The following is a 27,599-nucleotide window of genomic DNA, read 5'->3' on the forward strand; positions in this document are numbered from 1 at the left end:
ACGTTTTCAGGTTCCCTCGTTAATAATGGTGGATCTTTTCTCTTAATTCATATTAGAACAAAAGCTTATGTGACAGCTTTTGTTTTCTATGTAGGTAGTCATTATTTTGCCTCCTGAAGGGCTCTCAACACAAATACATTGACTATGCTTTCATTTCATACACACACTAATACACAATATCGGTATGCATAAATGTAGATAGTGTACATATGACATTGGTTTAGTACATTAGCAGATAATAGACAGTTCTCTGTGTCTTTGTTGATTTGAGGTAGCATAGATTACAGTGAGCAAATCTGAATTAGGGGTTGTCATAATGGTTATCTCTAACAATTCTTGCAGCCTGTGCCAAACAATGAATGCGTTCATGACACCTACTATGACAATAATATGCCTTTTGTAAATCATTAGAAATAGGGAATTAAGGCTATGTTCCCACAATATCTTTTATTGCCATAATTGCAGTTATTTGTACTCAAACGCCTGTGGGTTGTGGGAACATAGCCTCAATGTACCATGACTAGATCATGAGGACAATTCCCTATTCTTTGTCTGTGCTTACACAAAATAAATACGACAAAAATATGCTGTATGCCGTTAGTGAGTACAGGAGTAAAATGAATAAACATACTCATTATGAATGACCTGTGGTTTTTTTGTTTGTTCTTTCACCTGTTCACACTTTTTTTTTTCCACACAATTCACACTTTTAAAATTATGGCCGTAGTTTGGTATTATTTTATTGTCTGGGAATGTAGCCTTAAGTGAAAATGCTACTGGGAGTAGTTTAGCATCTTTTCTTTGTCTTTTTTACTTGTTGGTTGCAGAGAAGACTCACTTGACCAAAAAGGAGGGGGTGGGGAAGATCTATGCCATGGCAGTGTCTTGTGTTCTGTGGCTTCTCCCTACCACACCAGCCTTGATTGATTACTTTTTTTATGTACCCACCCGAAGAGAGATCTATCAACAAGGGCTGGTGGAGTGGGGAGAAGCTGCCAGGATCCGCCTTAATGGCACGTGGTTTAGGTAGCATAAAAGTCCTCACAGAATCCCTTCAAGCTTGCTTTTATGTGATTTTTTTTTCTGTATCGTTTTTCTCTCCTCTCTCTCTGGCATTTTTTTTGGCTGAGGCATTTTTTCTAAAATGCAGCATGCTGAGGTTTGGTGATTTTTTTTTTCCGGGCGATTTTTTTTGCCCTTCAAAATGCAGCTTTTCTCTCCCATTTTATTCTTTGGAATCCTACTGTTTGTCTCAAAACACACCAAACGCAAAAAAAAAATAAATGAATAAACCAGTCACACCTAAATTTAAAAAAAAACACAGGAAAAACAAACAATCTTTGGCAGCTTTTCTGGTGTTTTGTTGGAGCCACACAAAAGCTGTGTGTCGAGCCACCCTAACAAATACTACAGAAATCAAAAATGTGCCAATGAAAAAAGGCATAAATGGGCATTCATTATGAATGCACCAGGATCATTCTGCTGATAGTTTCTCAGTTTCGTAGTAGCAGGTCTCAGTCTGAGTGTCACATCTTTAACCCAATGCTTGTAGATGTAAAGAAGTCTTTACAGCTAGGATTCATCTAATTTATCCGTTTTATCTGTTCTCCATTCCAGTGCAGGTGTTGGTAGAACTGGAACATATATTGTCCTGGATAGCATGCTGCAGCAAATTAAACAAGAAGGCACTGTAAATATTTTGGATTCTTGAAACATATTCGGAGTCAAAGAAATTATTTAGTGCAAACAGAGGTAACAATGTATTTTGCTAATATTTCAAAACTGTCTGTCCAAATATCTATCATCTGAAAATCCATCTATCCAACTGTGTCATAACTATTACCGATTGGTCTGTCTAATATTTATTTATGCAAGGCTATGTTCACACACCATCAAAAAGACGGTTGTTGTTATTGGACGACGTCATTTAATGGCAAATAATGGCCATTATTTATAACAGTATTAGGCTATGTTCACACAACGTTTTTTTGAACCCCGTTTAAAATTATATCTTTCATTTTGAGTCTAAAATAACAGATGTCATTTAGCAGCCTGGCCTCTGACGGCTGTTGGGACATTATTCTAGTTTGGAAATACTAATTGCCCTTTGGGTGTGGCTTAATTCAAAATCCATTGAGTTTAGTAGTAAAAACGAAGAAAGAACACTGGAAAAAGAAAATCTGCATGTGCAACTAATAAAAAGAACTCCGAAAATATGATCAGGTTCTTATTTTGATGTCCACGTAAAACATCCGTTATTCAATGCATTGCGTGCATTGGACGTCCGTCTTTCCATTGACTTCAGTGCATTGCCATTGCAGTCAGTTAAATCGCGGCAAAAACAGACTTTTTTTAATATCAAAATCGGCCGACTTTTCTCTATTTTTGACGTTATGTGAACATAGCCACATAGTAATACCAGCCATTGTTATAATAATGCATTATTTGTTAAATGATGCCCATTGCAAACGGCCATTACTTTGAGTGTGTTAACACAGCCTAAATCTGCCTTTGGTACCTACTGTATATCTATCAATGTATCTCTCTATCTTGATAGCTATTATTTAGATTTTTATTGCATACCCTTACATTTTTTTTTATTAGATATTACATACATTTTTATACACTTGGGGGGACATTTATTATGCAAAAAATTTTATTTTCCGCGGAAATGGCCAGATGAGAATAAATTTATTCGCAAATGGCCTTTTGCAAATAAATATTTGCATCTGGCCATTTCTGCCCGGTACGCCAGGGGGGCAGGGTGGGATGTGGAGGGGGCGGAATGGAGGGGCGCTGACTCTGGGTCCGCTTAATTCATCAGGAAATTGATCAGGAGCGTAGGTGTTCTCAGCGTACACACTGGTGCGCACAGGACTTATGTAGAGGCAGTGCGCCTCTACATAAATCTCCATACTGTCGGCGCTGCGTGTATAAAGAATAACAAAATTTTAACTGAATAAATTGACAAGATTATTGCAGCCACTTTTTTTTTTTACTTTTCCAACGTAAAATATAATGCAATTATTATTGAAACTAAATCTGAACTAGCAATAAGTATGTTGGGCATATCCTGTTAGAGAAGCTGTTGTCAGCTAACATTATGAACACAATACAACACATTCAACATTTATTGTTTCTTGGATTTTCTGTCCTCTCAAGCTAGGCACATTCTTTGCAAAGTCATTGGGCATGTGAATACTTAGTGTTATTCAAAGAGTGATCTTACATTTATATTACCCACCCAGGAGCAGTACATCTTCATTCACGATGCTCTGGTTGAGGCCATTCTGAGCAGAGAAACAGAAGTAGCAGAGAGTCACATTCATGCATATGTTAATGCTCTCCTAACAACGGGCCCATCTGGAAAAACGAGACTAGAAATGCAGTTCAAGGTAAGTCATGTGCTTTTTAATGAACAAGGTTTGACTCAATAGTTTTTCTCACATTCCTTTATTTTATTTTCAATATTAGTCCCGAGGGTAATTTATAGATGTTCTAATATCATTTGCTGCTTTGGCGTAGCATTCACCTTGAGCTTAGTAAAAAGGCCTAATCATGAATTCAGTATTGGACATTTTACTACATTCTGCAATATTTTATTACTGACAGAGAAATCTGACAAAATGACATGCTGTACATAATAAGAAGCCATTCTTACAGGATGAATGGGAAACAGAAGCACATTCCTTCTTATTTATTAGCAGAATGTACTTGCAAAGAAAAGAAACCTTTAAAAAAAAAGCCTTGCACACTGTAACCTCCAGCAACAAACAATGTACATTACTTGACCAGCTTTAAGAGCATGAGACTAAATCAGTTTAAAAAACATATTTCATGACAAAAAAAATGAAAAAAGGAACCTCTGTTTGCATGAGATCTAGAAATTAATTTAACTAATAATGGATCTGTAATTTGGTGCAAAAATGAGTCGAGGATGGATGATTTTCCACTGTTACTGCTGTAATTGTGCAATAAGAGTAGACATGTGTTTATAATAACATTTTTTTTTTAAGTTTATAAAATAGTTTTTTACTGTTTTTTTCAGTTGCTAAGTGAACCGAACATACTCCAATGTGACTACTCTGCGGCATTAAAGGCACAAAACAGGGATAAAAACAGAACCTCCTCCATTATTCCAGGTATGTGCTGTATGTGGTTTCTAATCCCTTTCATTATATCAGAGACATAGATATCACGACAAACTCCTAAAGGATGATTCCAAAAACTATTTTACTAATAAGAGCCCTATTACACGTGTAATAAAGACAATGATGTTTAGAAATCATTGGCCACCAGCCGTGCATTGCTATGTGTAGAATTGATGTGAAGCATGTGTAAAGTAAAATAATACTTTATATTTACCTCTCCAGGCTCCCTGGTGTCCTTCTAACTTCTCCCCACTGAAGCTGCCGCTGGCGTGTCTAAAGCTATCTGTGCAGGGACATACTGCTCAGCTGAGCGGTCTGTCACTTAAGAGACGCCTTCAGCAGTGCCAGTGGCGGCAGCGGGGAAAAGTTAGAAGGACACTAGGGAACATGGAGTATATACTTTATTATTTATTATATACAGCCAGGGCTGCATGGACATCCCCCTTGCTTCATGATCATGGAGCTATTTAATAGGCTTGGTAAGTCAACACTGATCTAGCAAACCGTCCCTCACTTACAGTAAGGGTGTGTTCACACGTACAAGATTTGCAGCAGATCTGCAGCAGATTTGATGGCGCAGATTTGAATCTGCAGCAGATCCGCAGCAGATCCACAGCAGATTTGGTGGCCCAGAATTGATTTGCTTTGAATCAGCAGCTTCCAATCTGCACCATCAAATATGCTGCAGGCCTGCTGCAGATCCTGTACGTGTGAACCCACCCTAAATGTTGGGCCCTAATACGGCCCTAAAAGTCCTGCCACAGTACATTTGTGCAGTGGTATAAATCAGTAAGTATAATTTAAGATGTTGCTTTTACCGATCTTTATGTACTTTTTATACCTTCTCCTCCCACTTTTTTCTCTTATCTGTAGCTGGCTTGTGGGTGAGGGCAGTACTATACTTGTAAGTTTTGTCTCTAAGTAATAGCCTTCTTCCTCAGAGACTTACAAAAATGAGCTTCTCCTGCGGGTCATAACATGACACAATTCCCTTGTATGACACAATTCCCTCGCAATGTAGCCCCATTGAGGATGCTTCCAGTTTTGGGAAAACCCGCTCACCACCATTTTTACATTACATTTTACACACTGGTTACTGCTTTACAATAGCAATTGATCAGTGTTTTGCCATAACATTGCTATGCCATATCAGTACTATGTCATAGCATTAATCAGTGATCTCTACATAGAGACTGCCTGTGGATGGATCGCCAATCTGACTGTCGGGAGGAAGGTAAGGGACCTCTGGCAGTCAGATAGAACGATCAGAACCCCTGCAGTCACACTGCGGGGGTCCTGATCAGACAGTCACTTCATATCACTGCCGGACCCACTGGTGTACTGGTATGATATGGATCCTTAAGTAACAGGCTCCCATGATGTACCTCATGGGTCTTCAAGGGGTTAAAATATGACCACATTACATGCCTTTATTTTACTGTCTGAACATTTGTGAACAGCCATTGTTTAACGCTACCTACAGCCGGAATTAAAGGGGTAGTGCGGCGGTAAAAAATTATTCACAGAATAACACACATTACAAAGTTATACAACTTTGTAATGTATGTTATGTCTGTGAACGGCCCCCTTCCCCGTGTCCCACCACCCCCACCCGTGTACCCGGAAGTGTAGTGCATTATACATAGCCGCGATTGGCTGAGCACAGTTATGCTCAGCCAATCGCGGCTGAGCAGCTGATGACGCGGCAGAGGGCGGCCGGCACTCGGGAAGATCTGAGGTGTTCGGGCCAGCCGGCCGAAGATGACATTTGGCACAAGATGGCGGAAGCGTGTCGACACGGATCAGGTATGTATAATGCACTACCTTCCGGGTACACGGGTGGGGGTGGTGGGACACGGGGAAGGGGGCCATTCACAGACATAACATACATTACAAAGTTGTATAACTTTGTAATGTGTGTTATTCTGTGAATAATTTTTTACCGCCGCACTACCCTTTAATGGTCATGATCATTAATTCCGGCCATAGGTAGTGTTAAACAACAGCTGTACACGGTACAATTACACAGACCATATAAGTGGTACTAGTGTATGATTATCTTACATAGTGACACTAAAGAAATTTCTTGTTAACTCATTTGTGGTTTTTCACAGTTGAAAGATCAAGAGTAGGCCTTTCTTCAGTGGCTGGAGAAGGAACAGACTATATCAATGCTTCATACATTATGGTAGGTAGTACATTTCTTTTACTAAAGTGTCAATTTGCAATACATTTGTCAACAGCAAATTAAAATCTTGACTCAAATGCCTTTATAACTTTCAAAGTCTAAATTAACAGTATATGTGTGGTAAAGCCAGTTTGCAATATACATCCATTATTATTTTTAGTTATCATGCTATAAAACAAAGCCAAACTTACCAGAAATCCACATCCAGTCTCCTGAAGGCAGATTTTTAGTCCTGTGCTGGTTGAAAAAAGAGACTAAACACATGAAGGCTATGTTTACACAAAGTCATTTTTAAATGTAGAGGAAAAACGTTGTGTGTACATAGATGAAGTCTAACCAGTACAGTTGTGGTGTGCCACCATGGGTGTTACTTGTCTTTACACCCTTCGCAAAAGCCTGTACTTCAAAGTAGTAGTGGTAATGAAGTATTACTTAAGTTTTCCACTAGAAGTCGCTAGTATGTATATTGTATTCTTTAGTATTGCACAGCTGTAGGTAACTAAAGGGTTATTGTTTCTGTGATTTGTGCACCAATGAGAGTGCTTTCTCTAGCTCCTTTCTTCTCCTTTCTTCTATTGCTCCTTTCTTTTCACCAACTCACAGCAAATATTACATATGATGTAAGAATTTGTCACATGGAGAAAGGAAGTGTAGACACACACGTAGACAGTGTCCAGTGTGTAGTCTGAGGTGTGGTACAGAAAAGACGTATATGGGAACGGCCACTCTTTTCTTGAAAGCAGCACATTCACACACTATGCAGTGCTAAGTACTCACAGAGAGGACAAAGTCAGGGATCATCCCAGCCCATGCCGTGAACAAGTCTAAAGGTGCAGGACAATATCCTGAAGAAAAAGGAACTGATCCGGATAGAGCAAAGTTGCTAGAAGCCTACGTACTATATTTCGCAGCTCAAGGTCTTGTTCCAGTCCCTGGCCCCCATTACCCCATTATGGTCCTCTCAGCTAGCACTCTTTCTTTTGGCGCTCATACCCTTTCACCCCACCAGAGGCGTTTGATCAGCATCCTATGTGTAATAGTCAAGATCACACTGTTAGGTTATTGGAAATCGTCTGCTATCCCTCCCCTTACGTAGGTTATTAGCTTAATTAACACCACTTATATATGGTTTAACAGCTCACAGTTTTTTTAAATTGTGACTTGGTTTAAGAGCATTGCTTTGGTTTAAGAGCTCCCTGTACTGCGTGGAAGGGGGAATGGGGGAGGGGCATGGTCTGCATAGCTGGGTCTACAGCACTGTACTCTGACCCTGGAAGTCTCCCTCACCTTCCAAATCATGGCAGATCCACTTCAGGCTGGGGCTTGCATCAGGGGACAGGACTGTGGAGGTAATCTCTTCATAGCTGTACCCCCCTTCTCCCCGGACAGAGAGTGCTGCATGTATGTGCCCACATCTGCCCTGCTCATCCCTTCATGCTCCCTGCAGTCTCTGTCAGCCCTTGTGTTTCCCATCCTCTCCATTACTGTACAGTAACTTATAATATCACATATTCTGCTGTTTTAATGTTTGTTTCATTTGTTTTAGATGTTATTCAGAATAATAAATCATTATTTTTGGGGTGTGGAACCAATTGTCTACATTTCTATGATTTGTTATGGGAAAATTTGCTTTGGTTTAAGATTGGATTTGGATTACAAGCATGGTCCCGGAGCGAATTATGCTCGTAATCCAAAGCACCGCTGTATTAGCATGTGGCAACCTAACCTTCCAATCATTCCAGAACATATGGGAACCTTGGTCTAACTCTCCGCACTGCATTTTCCCTTAACACTACTCATGTCACAATCATTACCAGTCAGTGCCTTGTACATCTTTGTGTTTTACCTGTCGATTCGTTATAGATGCCATCACTATCTTTGTTTTGGTTTATTTTACTAATGTTTGATTGCAGTCATGTTTCAGACTTACCGACACTGTACTTACCTGGTGCATTTGGAGAGCGTTTACCGTTGACTCTTGATAATTCTGTTATACCATCCACACTCACCAATTGTAAATGACTGTTATATGACTGTTGTTTGCCCCATCTACGGGCTAGTTTGTATTGTTTTGTTTGTTAAATATTCATGAAAGAGAAAACTCTAACCACTCTGCTCAACCCAGAAAACAAGGTCTGGGGCTTGTGTCACCCTTATAGGACGGGTGGGCCGACACTGGGGGGGGCAATAGGTAGTGCAAAGACCAAGGAGTCAAAACACGGGGCACAAGTATTCTATCTACTCTCAAGTATTCTACTTATTCTACTTCTAAAGTTCCGGCAGAGCACAGTACTACATTGGGTTGGGACTCCCTCAACATCCTCCTCTCTACTTCTCTGAACCTCTTCTACCTCTCAGCTTGCAACCCAGTCAGAATGGCTGCATTACTCTATAAGCTCTCAGCACAGATCCTGTCACTAAAGTCTGAAGTGTATTGTGAAGACAGACTAAAGTAAAGAAGAAGTTATTTATTTTAACTGGGTTATTTTCTAAGCACCTACACAGCCATTGCATCTTCCTTGGGTCATCTCCCCTCTTTGTGGGTGGCGGTACTAATAGTCCAGGTGGGTCACAGCTCCACTCTGGACCACCGTGATAAGCGCCCAAAGGACCCCCAAACAACCCGGCAGGGTACTGACCACAGGGGAAAGGGTATAGCCAGCCTCACTAAAATGAAAGCAGGTGTGCCATCATACCTGTGTGACCAATAGGCACTGCCGTCACGACAACATAACACCTGGCTTAGCTATTCCCCGACCAACCACTGCTACAGTGGAGTCAAACTTCACCATCTGGCAAGTGACCGGTTGTCCACCACACCGGTGGAGCACCAACCCACAGTCATGGCTCAATGTGTCTGTCAATCACATGACTGCCTTCTTTGTGTCCTGGGAAACATGGGACTTCCTGGGTTTAGACTCTTTAGGGGGAAAAAAAGGTCAGAACCCAGGAAGTGCCATGTTTTCCATGATAATCAAAGAAAAATAATGAATATAAATTGCAAACTTGCTTTATATAACATCTAGGTTTTGAACATTGAACATTTAGGTTTTGAAAGTTATAATAACACTTTAAATATTAATTTTCCTACAGGAAATGATGATAGATAATATAATGTGTATTATTGCTTGTTAAACTGTTTGCTTCTGATAAAGTAATTGCTTAAGGTTTGTTGATGCAAATGAATAGCATCCACAGCTGCTTCTCTGTCATGTTTATTGAAGGTCAGATGTGGCATTCTTAGCAACAAAGCAGCATCATTTTTATTGGGTTCTAAAGAAAAATCTGAATAGTGTTAATTATTTCAGTGCCATATTACCCGAGTGATCTCAAGCATAAAGTACATTGCCACATTAGAATCCTAATAAGGACTAAATGACCCTCAATGTGACAATCTTCACATTATTTTCTTCATGTTACTGTTACAACAGATTGTGGCATTTTCATAGCCTTAGGGCTAGGAATGTAGTGAGAGATCAGTGTTTCTTTTGTAACATATTAAACCCAAATGTAGTTCACTTGTTCCTTCAAAAAGTTGCTTTTTCTTTTGAGGCAGATCTGTTAACAGCCTGTTTGGTATTATGTGAATGGGGCTAAAGCGCCCTGAGGGTGTTCTCCAGCATGTAAAGAAGAGTTATGCCCCTATTACACAAAACTATTGTTGGTCGATATTGGCAATTACGGACATAATAAAAAAACAACGATCAGCCGCCATGAACAATGTCGGCTGATCATTGTCTGTTTTTGTCTCTTAAAGGACAACTCCGGCGAAATTTTTTTTGGCTTATTTAACCACATTACAAAGTTATATAACTTTGTAATGTGGTTAATACCCGGTCTGGCCCGGTCTGGTGTCTGTGTGTGTGTGTGTTTTTTTTTTTTTTGGGGGGTCCCGCCGGAGTTGTCCTTTAACATGTTGAAAGACAAAGACTAAGATAGCAACGATCTGCTGTCATCGCTCCGAGGAATAGGAGCGGCGGCAGAAGACCGCCACTATCTTCTATGGGCTGCCCGGAGGATCTAGCAATAAGATGTGGCAAATGTATTTATTAAAGAAATTTATTAAACGTCACATCAAATAAAGGAAAGAAAATAACCACCATTAAAAAAAAAATAATACCTGCATAAAATCTAATATATGTGCTGCAAAAATAAAAAAGTGTACAAAGTGCTGAAGTGCAAAATACAGGAAGTCATAAATTACCAATAATAATATCACAAAAGTGCAAGTGCCATCAAAAATAGCAATTGACAATTGCAAGTGCATTTAGATAAAAAAAAAGTCACAGTAACAAAGTGCCATGTAATAGATTAAACATAACGCTGCAAACACACACAGGTTATTTTGGGAAAACTCCCACTGCAGTTTTTGTGCCAAAACCATAAGTGGATTCAAATGGGATGGACAATATAAAGGGAAGACTTGTACTTCTTTTTATGTTTGATCCTCTTCTGGTTTTGGCACAAAAACTGCAGAGGCAGTTTTCCCAAATAACCTGTGTGTGTTTGTAGCCTAAATATAAAACACACAAAACCGGTATATAATGTGAATTGCTCCCCCCATTTTTTTAAAATGTGTAATAAGATTATTGCATTGAAAGTATTTTCCTTTACTTCACAAAAAAAGTCTAAGTTCTTCCAACCTATCCTCTTCCAAATCTCCACTCTGGGTCTTCATTAAAAACAGCACAGATTATAACACATAACTATAATTAGAAAAACCATAGTTAAAAAATTGGATTCCAACAGTCATAATTATACAAATGAGACAAAGCTAAGTTTCTCTTTCAGGCTAATTGGAAAATTGTACCTAAAGTTGTTATCCAATGGTATTATTTTTGTGCCAGGATCTCATATGCATAATCTGTATCCTTTTCACCATAAAAGATCTTAGGTTACTGTTATGGACCATTTAAAGTGTTGAAGTACTGTTTTCAACTGTTCCACAGCATGTGTTTCTTTTGATGTCACAATGCCTCTGATATGTTCTCTAATCCTCACTCGTATCCTCTGGACCTAAGACCAATATACTGTACATATTGCTGCGTCCACATGTACCATAATATATCACATGTCTGCTGCAGGAAATACATTCTCTAATTCTATACTGTCTCTTACCATCTGATGAATAGAAAGTTGTTGCCCTCTCAAGCTGTCATATGGGTAACACACAGTTCTTGGTCCTCTAGAATTAAAAGGATTAGTTGGCTAAGCAACATAGTGTTTTCTTACCAATAGATCTTTCAGGTTTTCAGGTTACAACTGGATTGGTAAACATAATGTAACAATGTTTGTTTAGGGCTAGGCACATCACACCCCATGTACTATTGTAGGTAAAATAAACACATCACCTGATTTGTGAATTCCTCTTAATTTCATGGCTTCTATTGACTTATATCTGTTCAGAATAGTGTCATGGGTTCCACTGACATATCCTTTCCATGGTCGAACATGATGGACATGTGTCTTTTAACAACCATACTATGCGACTATATTCCAATAGGCTTCCGATAGGTTTCTGATCATTTTGAGTGCAGCACTGGTTTCCATTAGGTTTCTGATCATTTGAGTGCAGCACTGGTTTCCATTGGGTTTCTGATCATTTTAAGTGCAGCACTGGTTTCCATTAGGTTTCTGATCATTTTGGTGCAGCACTGGTTTCCATTAGGTTTCTGATCATTTTTAGTGCAGCACTGGTTTCCATTAGGTTTCTGATCATTTTTGGTGCAGCACTGGTTTCCATTAGGTTTCTGATCATTTTTAGTTCAGCACTGGTTTCCATCAGGTTTCTGATCATTTTTACTGCAGCACTGGTTTCCATTAGGTTTCTGATTACTTTTAGTGCAGCACTGGTTTCCATTAGGTTTCTAATCATTTTTAGTGCAGCACTGGTTTCCATTAGATTTCTGATCATTTTTAGTTCAGCACTGGTTTCCATCAGGTTTCTGATCATTTTTACTGCAGCACTGGTTTCCATTAGGTTTCTGATTACTTTTAGTGCAGCACTGGTTTCCACTAGGTTTCTAATCATTTTTAGTGCAGCACTGGTTTCCATTAGGTTTCTGATTACTTTTAGTGCAGCACTGGTTTCCATTAGGTTTCTAATCATTTTTAGTGCAGCACTGGTTTCCATTAGGTTTCTGATCATTTTTAGTGCAGCACTGGTTTCCATTAGGTTTCTGATCATTTTTAGTGCAGCACTGGTTTCCATTAGGTTTCTGATCATTTTGAGTGCAGCACTGGTTTCCATTAGGTTTCTGATCATTTTTACTGCAGCACTGGTTTCCATTAGGTTTCTAATCATTTTTAGTGCAGCACTGGTTTCCATTAGGTTTCTGATTACTTTTAGTGCAGCACTGGTTTCCATTAGGTTCTGATCATTTTAGTGCAGCACTGGTTTCCATTAGGTTTCTGATCATTTTTAGTGCAGCACTGGTTTCCATTAGGTTTCTGATCATTTTTACTGCAGCACTGGTTTCCATTAGGTTTCTGATCATTTTTAGTGCAGCACTGGTTTCCATTAGGTTTCTGATCATTTTTAGTGCAGCACTGGTTTCCATTAGGTTTCTGATCATTTTTGGTGCAGCACTGGTTTCCATTAGGTTTCTGATCATTTTTAGTGCAGCACTGGTTTCATTAGGTTTCTGATCATTTTTAGTGCAGCACTGGTTTCCATTAGGTTTCTGATCATTTTTAGTGCAGCACTGGTTTCCATTAGGTTTCTGATTACTTTGAGTGAAGCACTGGTTCTGTAGACTGTACAGATAACTACACTACACTTGTTTTAAGGTTTTAGGTACCCTAAGCTCTGATTTTTTTATTTTTACATGTATGTGCATTGTATGTACATAATTAATACCTAAATATTTTCTCTGCAGGGATACCATGAAAGTAATGAATTCATTATAACACAGCACCCATTATTACACACTATAAAAGATTTCTGGAGGATGATCTGGGACCACAATTCTCAGATAATTGTAATGCTTCCTGATAACCAGAACATGGTGAGTCTCAGTTCATGAACAGTTTGACCAGAAATGTTTCTGTCTAAACACAATCACTAATGCATATTACATGACCTGTCCTTGTTTCTGATTTTGTGATATATTTGACATAAAAATGTGTACTACAGATTTTAGTATACTGTTTAATTAATATTTATTTGTAGTGCATCGACTATGCAAGTATGTAATGTGAATAAAAAAATTTATTTTAAATGCTATTACTTGTCTAGGCTGAAGATGAATTTGTTTATTGGCCAAACAGAGATGAACCAATTACCTGTGAAACTTTCACTGTCTCTTTGGCTGGAGAAGATCATGTTTGTCTTTCTAATGAGGAGAGACTGATAATCCAAGACTTTATTTTAGAAGCTACCCAGGTAAATACAGAGCTTTGTACTGCCAATGTCATCCACAGGGGAGAGAGAAATTTGACAAGTGAACAGTCAGTTCTTAAAGTTGATTGTTGAAAGCAGGAAGGATGAGCAAGATGTGGCAGAGCGCGGGCACAAGGTCTGGTCAACATACTGTCTTTGTTATGTTCTCCACACCCCTTTCCGAATAGATTTTTCACACCCCTGCCAGACTTCTCCTTTAAGAATCTAAGTGACTTTGACAAGTGCAAGTTGTAAAGCTAGATGCCTGGGTCAGAGTATCAGAACTGGGCCATGGAAGAATGTTCTGATGGGAAAGCTTGGATCCTGACATTCCTTTGGATGTTAGGCTCTTTTCTCATCATGTTTTTTTGATGTCCGGTGGGGAGTGTGTGTTCATCAGAGGATATAGCTATGATGGATGTTACTTTGTAGAATCCATCATACACAGACTCCCATGTTAATACACTAATACTTAGTATATGTCTTTTTTACAGTATCCTGCTGTATGAAATAGTGCAGAGATGTACACTAATCCATCCAGCAGAAAAATGAAAACCACCTGGACAGAGGGCAAAATGACACTTTTCTGGCCTTAGTCCAGTTAGCGTTAGGGTGTAACTGATGTGGAGCCTTACTTTGACCCATATCACCTACCTAAGCATTCTTGGAGACCGAGTACACTTCTTTATGATATTTCCTGGTGGAAGAGGCCACACCGCTAAATTTTTGTGTTTAAATTCCTCTGATCTTCATTGATCATCTGTTAGATGTGCCGGAAAAGCAGGTCTGATTCATTGAGACACCCCTTCACCACTTGCAGAACTTAAAGAATCTGTTGCCAACATCTTTGAGCCAGAGGCTACAGACACCTTCAGTGGTCTTGCGGAATCCATGCCTTGATAGATCAGAACTATTTTGGTGGCACAAGGGGGATCTTAAAAATATTAGGAAGGTGGCTTTAATGTGATCAGTGTAAATTTATTTTGTAATTTATCTTCATATCTCTCTCGTTTTCTCTCTTAAAGGGGTTGGCCACTTTATAGTAAAATAGGTCAGTGTACAGTATTAGAAAGTGTACTCACTGTATATACTGACAGCAGCTCCCTGTGTACCTCATAGAGCTAAAATCAGACTCCCCTCCTCCAGGCTGGGCTGCCCTGCTCTGTTTTGTTTCAGTCCATAAGATGGCTGACATGGAGGAGCATGTGACCATGCCCTGTCCCCTGTGTCCTCCATAGACATATACAGGCTCAGTGGTGGACACAGGGGGGCGGGGCATGGTCACATTCTTCTCCATGTAAGTAATCTTATGAACCAAAACACCACAGAGCAGGGCAGCCTGGAGGAGGGGAGTCTGATATTAGCTCTATGAGGTACACAGGGAGCTGCTGTCAGTATATACAGTGAGTACACCAACTAATACTGTACACTGAGCAATTTTACTATAAAGTGGCCAACCCCTTTAACTACTTATGCACATCTGATTATGTTTTATAGTGAGAAAAAAGTTATAGCAATATTGTGAACTCTCTTTTGACAGGACGACTATGTTTTGGAAGTGAAACATTTCCATTGTCCAAAGTGGCCAAATCCTGACAGTCAAATAAGTAAGACATTTGAGCTTATTAATCTCATCAAGGAGGAAGCAGCTAATAAAGATGGACCTATTGTTGTACATGATGAGTAAGTTCAGAATTTATATGTTCCTTTTATTGTGACTTATGCCAGTGACAGGTCTGCCTCTTTAACCCCTTAGCGCAAAATGACATGAAAAGCAGTGAGTTTGTGCATCGTGATGTCACGGCATGTCATAATACACGGGGCTCTATGAAGCTAGCTGAGGAGCCGAGCTCGCTTCATAGAGAGTAAGGAAAGACGGCTGATAGCAGCCAGGTCCTCACAGTTAATGATCACATTGCTGCCCGCCATTAACTCCAGCATTTAAATGTCAGCTCCTGACACTGTCTGATCCTCTCACTGTGACTGCAATGGAATTTGTAAATTTACAAAACATGTTCATTCTTTGAGCGGAGAGGAGAGGCGCAAGACAAATCCCATTGAAGAAATAGGACAGGCAGAATTACACATGGACTACGCTCGTAAATTCAGCCTCTTTTACTCAGTGTGCAAGGGCCCCTTATTGTGAAAACAGCAACAAGAGATCACAGGCCAGGAGCTGTTTTGCCACAAGAGGAGTGTGCTAGGAACTGTGTGGGTGCTAGGAAGCAGGGCATCACTGTCACCACTGATGTTTTTTTTGTTGGAGTTTGCTGTATATACCTAAAAAAAATCCTGTTAAACTGCACTATAATGGAGTATGCTTAACTCAAGGGATGTGTTATAGAGAGGATACGCTTAAGGGACATAACCCAGTTCCCTCAGAATCTTAAATATCCCACACTGCCATACTCATACCATTAGAGTGGCTGTGAATAACAGATATATAGATGAGTAAGACCAGCTAGGTTGGGAGCATTTCATTTTTTAGCTCTTTAGTGGAATACCCCTTAAACTACTTTTACATAATTTAACATTTACATAATTTATTTACATGTCAAATCAATAAGTATCACGGGTAAAAGCAATTTAAGAAACTCTGTAATAGGTTTTATTAAGCAAAAGAATTTCCTTATGTACTGGAGCTGTTTTGCAGCCTCATCCCCTCACTTCAGAAGAAGAAGGATTTCTGTGTGCATTATGGTCTATGGAGAGGGGAGTGGCCGAGGGGGAAGAGAGGACAAAAGCCCTGCACAGAAAGGACAAAGCCCTGCACAGCACATCATCCTGGAATCTTCTCATATCAAATTCACAGACTACACTGACCTTTCTGACCTGTGAATTCAGTGTTTTATTTGCCCAGTCTCCAAACAGCAGAGCTGCTTATCTCCTCATCCTGCTCATTCATCCCCCTCCATAGGTTACAATGGACCTGTCTTTATGTTGCTCTTCTGTAATGAAGACAGCTTTGCCTGATAATGAACATGGTAAGAAGTGAGTACAGAAAGAAGCTTTATTGCGTATAAAACATATTAGAGTTTCTTAAAATTGCTTGTACTATTGATTTCTGCAAATAAAAAATTTAAATGACGAGCTTCCGGTTCCGGCGCGCTCATGGCAGGACGCGTGTGAGAGCTGCTCCGGTCCTGACAGGCGAAAAACCGCGTCCCCCCCAGTTAACCTTTGCCAGAATTAGGCTAGGATCGGCTTAAGTTCCTACCTACTCACCAGCTATATGGACAGGTTCGTCCAGAAGACGGGGGGCCGAGTATCCACACCGGCGCAGAGTCACAAATCCGGCGGGAAGGGAGCCAGCAGACCAAGATGCGGCGGCAGCCCTCGTATCCCCTGACACGCAGGAGACGGGCGTCCCTCTGTCGCAGCAAGCCAGCCAAGACATGTTTGCAGCAGAGTCAGGAATGGAACCGGTTATCCCGGGACTACAGGTATCGTGCAAGTCAATAGCGCTAGAAGTAGCCCGGATACTTGCCCCTGATCTAATAGCTTCCCTGGGCTCCACGGTCACAGCGGCCCTAACCCAGATACAGCAGGAGGTGAAACAGCATGCTGCTCAAATCTCTCTATTGGAGCAAAGAGTGGTCACCCTTGAGGAGGAACTGTTTGAGACACAAGCCCAGCTGGGTGACTTGGCTAAATTATCTAATGACTTACGAGATAAACGGAAGATCTCGAGAACCGCTCCCGCAGGAGCAATTTAAGAATTGTCGGGCTCCCTGAGTCTATACCACAGGCCCAGCTTGCACAAATATGCGCCACTGAACTTCCACAGGCACTGGGCTTGCAGCAACCCTGCCCTGTGGAAAGGGCACACCGCCTAGGTCCCCCATTAACTCGCACCGCGGGAAAAGACTCACAAAATCTGCGGGGTAAAAGCGATCGTCCGCGACAGGTCATAGCCAAGTTTTTAAACTACGCAGACAAAGCGAACATCTCTGTTCCACTTCAAGAGGGCCACTACAGAAATCCAGATCAGGAATCATAAGGTCCTCCTGTTCAGCGACTATTCTGCAGATGTTTCCAAACGCCGCAGAGCCTTCTCATCACTGTGCTCCGAGCTATTCAAGCAAAAGGAGATTCTACTTACAGTTCCCAGCGACCTTGGTCATCTACAAAGAGGACGGTTCTTCCACATCGTTTAAGTCCCCGAGGAAGCCAGGCAGTTTATGGAACTTTTGTCCAAGAATCCAGCGCAAGTCCCGGACTCAGCTAAAAGGAGACGTACAGACAGTCCCAAGACGTCGGCAGACTCCATGGACTGATTGGCGCTACATGGCTGCGCCTGGAGGAAAATTCTTAGTATGCCCGATGAGGGTGTCCTTTCTTTACATTTAGTGTTATGACCAGGATGGTCTAGTTAAGACTTACCTATTCTTCCTAGTTAATAGTTAGCGTGTTTAGGATAAATATACATGACTAGGAGGTGAATAACGATTAGGATTAGTACTGTGTTCCGTGTGTTATAGCTCCCTAGTAGTTAAGCTCCAGCAGATACGAGGAACCGCTGTAATCTCATAGAGAATGGCACTTGTCCTTTCTCCTTCTCTTCCCGCCCCCTCCCTCCCTCCCTCTCCGTTCCTTCCCTTCCCTCTCCCCCCTCTCCCCCGTGTATTGTCTTCCCCCACTTTCCTTTCCTCCCCTTCTCTTCCCTCCTGTCCCCCACCCCCCCCTGATATGGAGGTCTTAATGGGTACGGTAAATTTTGCCGGCCACATACGCTAGAACGCTGCGCGGTCATATAGCAGCGTGGGCCTGGTTGGCTCTCCACGGGTTTTGGTGGTTGGGGTTATGCGAGGGCCCCGAAGTGAGCGAAAAAAGAGAAGCTCATTACATGTATCTCTCGCAAGTTCTACTTGGTTTTCTTCTGTAGATACAACACAGGTTATTTTTTGTGGGTATTACTGGTTGTTATATGTGTGGTGAGTGGCCAATGGATCTATATGTGTCTTTGTCTGTGTCTTTGTGTTGTCTGGGAGGTCAGCCTATCTTTTACTGTATGGTACCCTAATAACTGTGACATACGCCCTGCTCCTTTGCTGGCGCATCTATGAAAGTCACCACTTGGAACGTAAAAGGGCTTAAAGCCCCCACTAAACGCCTCATGGTGCTTAGACACTTAAAAAAACTTAGGACGGATATTGCACTGATACAAGAATCTCATCTTGAGGAGAAAGATTTCTTTAGGATGAGACGCCTCTGGGTGGGTGCTGTAGTGGGTTCGCCAGCAAAGGAGGGTAAAGGTGGAGTACTGATCTTAATTCATAAACGCTTATCGCATATGTTCCTTGATTCCTGGCATGATGAAGAGGGGAGGGTTTGTAGGGCCACTTTAGATACTCCAGGTGGTAGACTGAATGTTTATTCGGTGTATGGTCCAAATTCCACTAATGCCCCCTTTTTTTCCTCCCTTGAGCAGAAAATACTAACGGACGGGGAACGTTTCAAACTGGTAGGTGGGGATTTAAACTTAGTCCTGTCTGAGGAGGAAGATCGGAAACGCACGATGCCAAGAACTAACCAACCCAGACATCTCGCCCTCTTCTTTCCCAGTTCCTGGAAAACACTGCTCTCACTGATTCCTGGCGATATTACCACCCAGCGGACCGTGAGTACACCCATTTCTCGCACCCTCACCAATCTTGGTCAAGGTTGGATTATATCCTGACATCTAGCCCCCTCCTAGCTAGGGTAGAGGCCTCCGATATCCATGACATGCTAATTTCAGACCATGCCCCAGTAAGTATCTCAATTGTGGATGCTCACCCCAAGGGCTCTGACATTCTATGGCGGTTCCCGAATTGCCTGATGAAAGATGAGGTATTCTGCTCCCAATTATCTATATGGTGGAAGGATTTCTTGAACAACAATGCATGTCATGGGGGGGAGCCAATACTTCTATGGGAGACGGCTAAAGCAGTGATGCGAGGGAAGATTATATCCTACTGGCTGGGAAAGAGGAGGGCGAATCAGAAGACATTCCATGAGGCTACGGCCAGACTACGTACCACATATACCACTTTCTTAAATAACCCGACAGACCAACACAGACAACTCTGGGTGGCAGCTAAACAGGACATGGACAGGGCAGCGGAGGCGACAGAAACTTTCTTTTGGGATCAAAAAAAAACTGACTTATTCAAATACGGAAATAAATCAGGCAAACTATTGGCAATTTGGCCAAGGGTTTATAGGGACCCCAATAACATCTTGGAACTGCGAGACAGAGGAGGGAAGGGGAAGCTTACTAGAGACCCTAGGCAGATTAACCGTATTCTGCAGGAATACTACTCACAGCTATACAAACAGGGGGGACAGAACCTAGAGGAGGGGAGAAGGTTCCTGGACGGCATAAATCTCCCGACGGTAGATCAAGACGACCTGGAAACGCTAAATGCTCCCATCACCCCCGAGGAGATAAGCCAGACTATTAAAGCTCTGAAGCATCATAAGGCCCCAGGCCCAGACGGATACACGTCTGAATTCTACAAACATCTCCAGGACGACATAACACCGACTCTCTTGTCTGTTTACACGGCCATCCTGGGGGGTGAGGGGACCATTTCCTCGAGCAACACGGCCTATATAAAAGTCCTTAATAACCCGGCAAGGACCCCACATTGCCTTCATCTTATCGCCCAATTTCTTTAATTACCTAGACCTAAAAATTCTTTCTAAGCTTTTCTCTAATAGACTAATGGGGGTCATGCCAAAACTTCTAGGACCACACCAGGTGGGGTTTACCCAGGGGAGGTCGGCGGTTACAAATATTAGATCCATTCTTGCCGTCCAGGATGCAGTCCAGTCCGGGCACCGTGTCGGGCACCCTCCAGCTTTCCTGTCGGTTGATGCCGAAAAGGCCTTTGATAACGTCAGCTGGGGGTGGCTCGACATGGTCCTGGATAAGTTTGGGTTCAATGGCTTGCTCAGACAGTACCTGAAGGCCATATACATAGGCCCCAAGGCCAAAGTCTCCACACCGGGTTTCTTGTCAGATGCTATACATTTAGAAAAGGGTACAAGACAGGGGTGCCCACTATCCCCCCTGCTATTTAATTATCCCTAGAGCCTTTGGCAAGGCACCTGCTGTCGAGCCCACTTTATAAAGGGGTCCAAGTGGGGAAGGAGGAGATAAAATTACTATGCTTCGCTGATGATTTACTGCTCTGCCTGGGGTCTCCAGAGGACCAATTAGCACCCACGCTCCAAACACTAGAGTATCTGGGTTCCTTTTCGGGATATAAAATAAACCCCACTAAAAGCCAACTCCTACTCCTGGGTCCCTCTAACCACGATGTCTTGCGGTCAACAGGGGTGGAGGTATTGCGTACCTCCATCACATACCTGGGGGTTAAAATAGGCCCCACCTCTCACTCATTATACAGACTCAACTACCCTCCTCTCTTCCTAAAGATTATCAAGGAATTAGATAAGTGGAAAGAACTCCCGCTTTCACTTGCTGGTCGGGCGCATCTTATTAAAATGATAAGCTTTGCACGATTACTGTACCCCTTGCAGACTTTACCATTATTACTTAAACATATGGATGTACGCTGCCTCCAATCAGCCTTCACGCGTTTTATGTGGAGAGGCAAACGTCCAAGGATTGCGTACAATAAGTTATGCTCCCCTAAACCCCAGGGAGGTCTCAACATGCCAAATATCAGGCTTTATAACCTGGCATCCCTGCTCCGCCACACTAGAGACTGGATCCATGGGACCAGCTATTTCTCCAATTATCAGCTGGAAACCAATTTAGCCTACCCATGGGCACTGCCCACATTATTACATATGAAAATCAAAGACCTGCCTAGTCATCTTAAGTCCTATGTAGTACTCAGAGATACCATGGCGGCTTGGAAGGCAGCGAGGAAAATGTATAAGCTTCCCTTCTCTCTCTCTAGATATCTTCCGCTATGGGGAAATCCAACCTTTCGAGGTGACGTTCCAGCGCCAGTTGAATCGGTGTGGCGGAGTAGGGGCATCAGGGAGGTGAACCAACTCTTGAAGCCGGGAGGAGGAGCCTTGCTTCCTTGGGAACAATTCAGGGCAACATTCCGTTTGCCAGGGGGTCACTTCATCTACTACAATCAAATGATATCGTTTTTGGGAGGCCTAGTGTCTAACTTTGCTAAAATTGAGGTGGCCGGGAAATTTGACGAGATCATGGGTTCCCCCACGACCTTGAGTCGTTGGCGAACATATACCGGTCTTGAACACCCAACCCCTAACACCACTGATCCAGACTATGTTTAGCCATTGGGAGTCTTCCCTGCGGGTGGAGGATCTCTCGCTTAAACTGTCGAAAGGGATACAGTATGTTAGGGCGGCAATGGTAAATGAAGTATGGAGGGAATGCACATGAAACTGCTCCATAAAGCCATTTATGCATTCCAGTTTTCATATAAGGAAGCCCCTGTGCATTACTTGAGAGCCTGCCCCAAGTGCTCCCTAGAGAAAGCAGACCTGTTCCACTGTATGTGGTTGTGCTCTCCGGTACAGGAACTGTGGAAGGAGTCTTTGCAACTGATTGACAAAGTCTGGTCAATTCAAATACCACTCCAACCTATCGGCTGCCTATTCCACTATGTCACTAGAAGGTCTGGAGAGGATTCTCAAGACTTGGTGGCAGTCAAAGGTATACATGTGGCGTTGTTAGCAGTTAAAAAGTGCATACTCAAACGCTGGCTAGATCCTTCATTACCATCAATCTCAGACGTGACGGATCAGTTGAGAATGCTCCTTCACATTGATAGACTAGACACGTTACGATCCATGGGGAGGATCACTAAACAATTCTTTCATAAATGGAGACCGTTTCTAGAAAAAGTATCTTCTCCGGACGAAAGGAGGGAGATTATGCTACAGTTTAGGTGCTCAGAATGGTACTGTACGGAAGATCTTAAAGGCACATTGGGTGTGCTAAAAGTCACTTAAGTGTTATGTCTTGGTCAGGCTGATTTTCGTTGTCTCTGTGTGTGTGTTCTTTGTTGGGTACGTCTGTTGGTGGTCTGTGTGAGTTGTGTGTTTGTTTTGGATCCATTGGTCACCAGTTGAGATGCTATAAACTGTCTCGTAGTTGCTTAGATAAGAAGGTCCGGTTTAAGGGCCAAGTTCAGGTTAACACTTATGTCTGACATGGAATTAGAGAGACACCTGGGGGAACAGAGGGTCGTGGATCCCGGAGTCGTAATATCTTCCCTTCTTCACACCCTGGGACTTGCAATTGACTTTGTATATGTAGGTGTCTCCTCTCTTTCATATCTCATATGGTATATACGTGTACAACTCTCTATTTCTTTTGTATTATATATGACATGGCCTGTACACTTTTCGAAAAAGACAATAAAAATTATTGTTTTAAAAAAAAAAAAAAAAAAATTTAAATGACATATACATTTTAACATCAAGGAATTGTAATTATAGATATGTTTTCAATATGTACAACATTTTATTTCAGGTATGGAGGAGTGACAGCAGGAACATTCTGTGCTTTGTTTACTCTCATGCAACAACTAGAGAATGAAAACTCTGTAGATGTTTATCAGGTGACCAAGATGATTAATCTGATGCGACCAGGGATTTTTACAGACCTAGTAAGTATATAGTCTTTGAACAAATCAGAGCAGCCTACAATGTAGGTAAATGCATGCCAGTTGAGATGTTTTTGTTTAGAGTAAAACCAAGAGAAGTTATTTGATCTATTTGGATCCCCCTCCCTTTCCCCGTACACCAAAAGCTTATTGGTAGATAACTTGGCTTCCTATAAAAGTTGACCCTAGTTTAAGTGTATCTAAGATCAGATCACCAACATGTACAATATTCCTACCCTCAGTTGGTTCTCTACACTGCACTGGAGAACATTATTTAAATGGTTATCCAGAGTTAGAAGAACATCACTCTTGTCTCCAAGTCAGGTGTGCTTTGCAATAAGCCCCATTCACTTCAGTGAAACTGATTTGCAAAACCCCACCCAAACTGGAGACAAGAGTAGTGCTGTCTCTGGACGAAAGTGGCCATGTTTCTCTAACACTGCATAACTCTTTTAAGCAAGAAAATAGTAGGCCTCAGCTTCCTATGGCATTTTTGTCTGCATAAAATAATTTCACCATGTCCTCACACAATAAATTGAGAAGAGGCCAGGTAGCATGACATTGTAGTAAAAATTAAGTGAAAATAGTGAAAAAAGGTCATTGATCACCTAAAAATTAACAATTTGATGGATCCAAACCAGCATGGTTTTACTGCCGGCAGATCATGTCAGACTAATCTCATTAATTCTTAGATTATGTCACAAAGTGCTGGATGAAGATGGTGCCGTGGATATCGGCTATCTGGACTTCAGCAAAGCCTTTGATACAGTTCCTCTATAAAGAGTTGATAGAGAAGTTAGTGAGACTTGGACTTAACCCCTAGAAAGAGGAAAGGCATAATGATTTGTGGTGTTAACCATGGATCAGGAAGGTTTCTGTGGTGCTACCAGATTGTAGGGTGTCAATAGGGTGTAACCATCAATGATCTTTTATCCGAACTCTAAGGATCAATGTATTTTGGGGTGCCAGACCCCTTTTTCAAGTCCCGCTTTGGACTGCGCTGTTGAACTCACAGTGTGAAATCCACTGTGATCTTGTATGTCTGAAACTAGCCAAAAGAACTAAATTCGTATAATCTGGAGGAAAGAAGGGAAATGTGAGACATAAACCTTTAAACCTTACATATGTTAAAGTCCTAACATATAAGGAAAGTTTTTTTTAATAAGAAACAAAGGACACAGTGAGAGGTTAGTTGGAGAAAAGATCAGAAGCAACGTGAGAAAATTGTATTTTACTGAAAGAGTAGTAGATGCTTAGAACAAACTTCCTGCAGATGTGGTTGGTAATTCTACTGTGATTTAATTTAAACCTGCCTGTGATAAACAAATATCTATCCTAAGATAATAAGAAGGGAAATACTAAAAGGGCATACTGGTTGGACCAGGTGGTCTTTTTCTGCCAATACACAGATGAAAAAAATCGACACACTCCTAATCTGTTCTTAATTGGCAAGAATGTGTCTGAACGGGAGCTTGTTATCCCGTATGCAATCCAATGAAAAATAGACAACACCGATTCCACTTGAATATATTTTATCAGAATTTTCTTAGTTGCAATAAATTTTCAACATCAAAATCACACAGTGAAATAGCAACAGCTGCACTCACAGATAGGCATTAGTTGAGGATCCACGTCCACACGTCACACTATCCTCAGGGCAAGCTTTTTCTATTTCACTGTGTGATTTTGATGTTGAAAATTTATTGCAACTAAGAAAATTCTGATAAAATATATTATAAGTGGAATCAGTGTTTTTTCTACCAACGGTCTTCTATGTTTCTATAAATTGAAGATTTAATAAATCATTGGAAGACTAGCGAATCAAAAATATTGTAAACCACTGGTCAGTAACCTCAAGCATGCAGTCCAGGACTTTAACATAAAATAAAGGATATTTGATCTGAGAAGAGTTAAAAACAAAAAGATAAAACAGGAAATTAAAGGCAGAGAGAGGACAAAATGTCTCATTGACTAGAAGGAAGGTAAATGGTGATTTCTTGGTAACCATCATATTGGTCATCCCCTGACCTAAAATGCAAAAGAATGGCACTGAGACGCCTATGTTTGCCAGAGCCAAATGCCTGTGATTTGGGCTTGCTTGTTGATTAGATTGTTAACTTGTTTTTAACTATTGTTCATGGATTATGACAAGCAACAACTGCCAGGTTATATAAAGTAATAATTATAATCATGTCAATGTAAATAAATACAAGATTATAAATGTGTCAATAATAATGTATTGCTTTCCACACATTTTATAGGAGCAGTTTCAGTTCTTATATCAGGCTATCCTGAGTCTTGTGAGCACAAGGCAGGAGGGACAGGTGGCAAGTATGGAGAGCAATGGATCTGCTTTACCAGATGGAAACACATCAGAGAGCCTGGAATCTCTAGTTTGAACATGAGAAGTACTCGGCTGCTCACCATGTATCTGTCTGAAACTTCTTCCAGCACTATTTTTGTAAATGACTTTTGCTTACTACCCACAATTACTAATGTGTGCCTTGGGAAGATTTTGTAATCGGTCGCCTCATGATTAATTTAATTGGCTATGGCAGTGTTTTATAAATGGTGTTTAATATATTTACTCAGTATTAGTTTACTACTAGCACATTTCTAATCTTTAAATTCTTGATATTTATAGCTGTGTACTTTTCCAGCGCCAATACATACTGTGTTTTATTGTGCTAATGCTTACATTTAGTAGTTTTGTAGTTTTAATATTAAATTGTAAATAATACATCATTTCAAGGAAGAAGCTATGCCGTGTTAAGGAAGTAATGAACTAACATTTATTGTAAATACTGTTTGTGACTCCATGGACCAAATTTATATTTATAAATGTAGATTTTTATATTTCATCACAGAGTCAGTTTTCTAGTTACTTGTATTTGCATTGTTACATTGATATACTTTGTTTTTATTGTACCTAGTTGTCCTGACCTGTTTATGCATGTCTTTAATGACGTTATTACCACTGGTTTGCATGGAATGTTAACATTGTTATGGAATAAATCTTCAAAATGGTTTGCAGTACAGGAGTGTGAACAAGTAAATTGGGCTTATGAATTCTTTTTTACTTTATGTGATGTTTGTCTTATATGAGGTCTTGCCAAAACTATACCTATGTTTTTGTTTTTTTACAAAATAATGACAGCAAGCTTTAAAAACATTCTAGAAAACATAGAAGCTTAACTCTTAGAGGACTGGGTCAATTAAAATTTTTTTGTTTTTACGCTGTTCGCCCTGGGGTAAAACTGTCTTGTTATATATGTTCCTCAAGTCGTTACGATTACAACAATATATAACATGTATAACTTTTATATTATGTGATGGCTTGTAAAAAATTCAAACCATTGTTAACAAATATATGTTCCTTAAAAACACTCTATTCCCAGGCTTATAGCTCTTTTATCCTTTGGTCTATGGGGCTTTGTGAGGTGTCATTTTTTGCGCCATGATGTGTTCTTTCTTTCGATACATTGTTTGTGCATATGCAACTTTTTGATCACTTTTTATTACAATTTTTCTGGATTTGATGCGACCAAAAATGCACAATTTTGCACTTTGGGATTTTTTGGCGCTTATGCCATTTACTGTGCGAGATCAGTAACGTGATAAATTAATATTTTGGGTGATTATGCACGCGGCGGTATGAAATATGTTTATTTATTTATATTATGGGAAAAGAGGGGTGATACAAACTTTAATTAGGGGAGGGGGCTTTATACTAATAATAACACTTATTTCTTTTTTTATATTTATACTTGAAGCCCCCCTGGGGGACTTTTAGTATAAGCACACTGATCTCTCATTGAGATCTATGCAGTATAGTAATACTTCATAGATCAATGAGATAGGCACTCTACTGCTTTTGGCTGCTGCAGCCGAAAACAAAAGAGTGCCGAGCCGGGATCAGCGCCATTACGGCGCAGACCCCGGCCCAGGTCAGAAGCAGGGATCGCCCCTCCACGATCGCGTCGCGTAGGGGCTATCCACCCACTAAACACCAGGGAATAGGCTGCAGTTAGTATTCAGATGCAGCTGTCAACTTTGACAGCTGCATCTGAATACTTAATTAGCGGGCACGGCGATCGGACCGTGCCCGCTAATAGCCGTGGTCCCGGGCTACAAGCGGCACCAGGGACCGCGGCACGAGGTTGACATGTTTCGTGAGTAATTCTCCCTTCCTTAGAACAGATGTGCATGTGTTTTGAGAAAGAGAGAGTTACTCCCGAAGCATGTCAATTTCGTGCTTACTTTGAATAAAGTAC

The 27,599-nt window shown here is 41.1% G+C and overlaps 1 pseudogene; it reads left to right on the forward strand.

Moving 5' to 3' along the window:
* The first annotated feature begins 1,576 nt into the window (after positions 1-1,576).
* Positions 1,577-25,829, forward strand: LOC138780874 (receptor-type tyrosine-protein phosphatase zeta-like; annotated as a pseudogene).
* The last annotated feature ends 1,770 nt before the right edge of the window (positions 25,830-27,599 follow it).

This window comes from Dendropsophus ebraccatus, unplaced genomic scaffold (assembly GCF_027789765.1).
Source record: "Dendropsophus ebraccatus isolate aDenEbr1 unplaced genomic scaffold, aDenEbr1.pat pat_scaffold_903_ctg1, whole genome shotgun sequence".
NCBI lineage: Eukaryota > Metazoa > Chordata > Amphibia > Anura > Hylidae > Dendropsophus > Dendropsophus ebraccatus.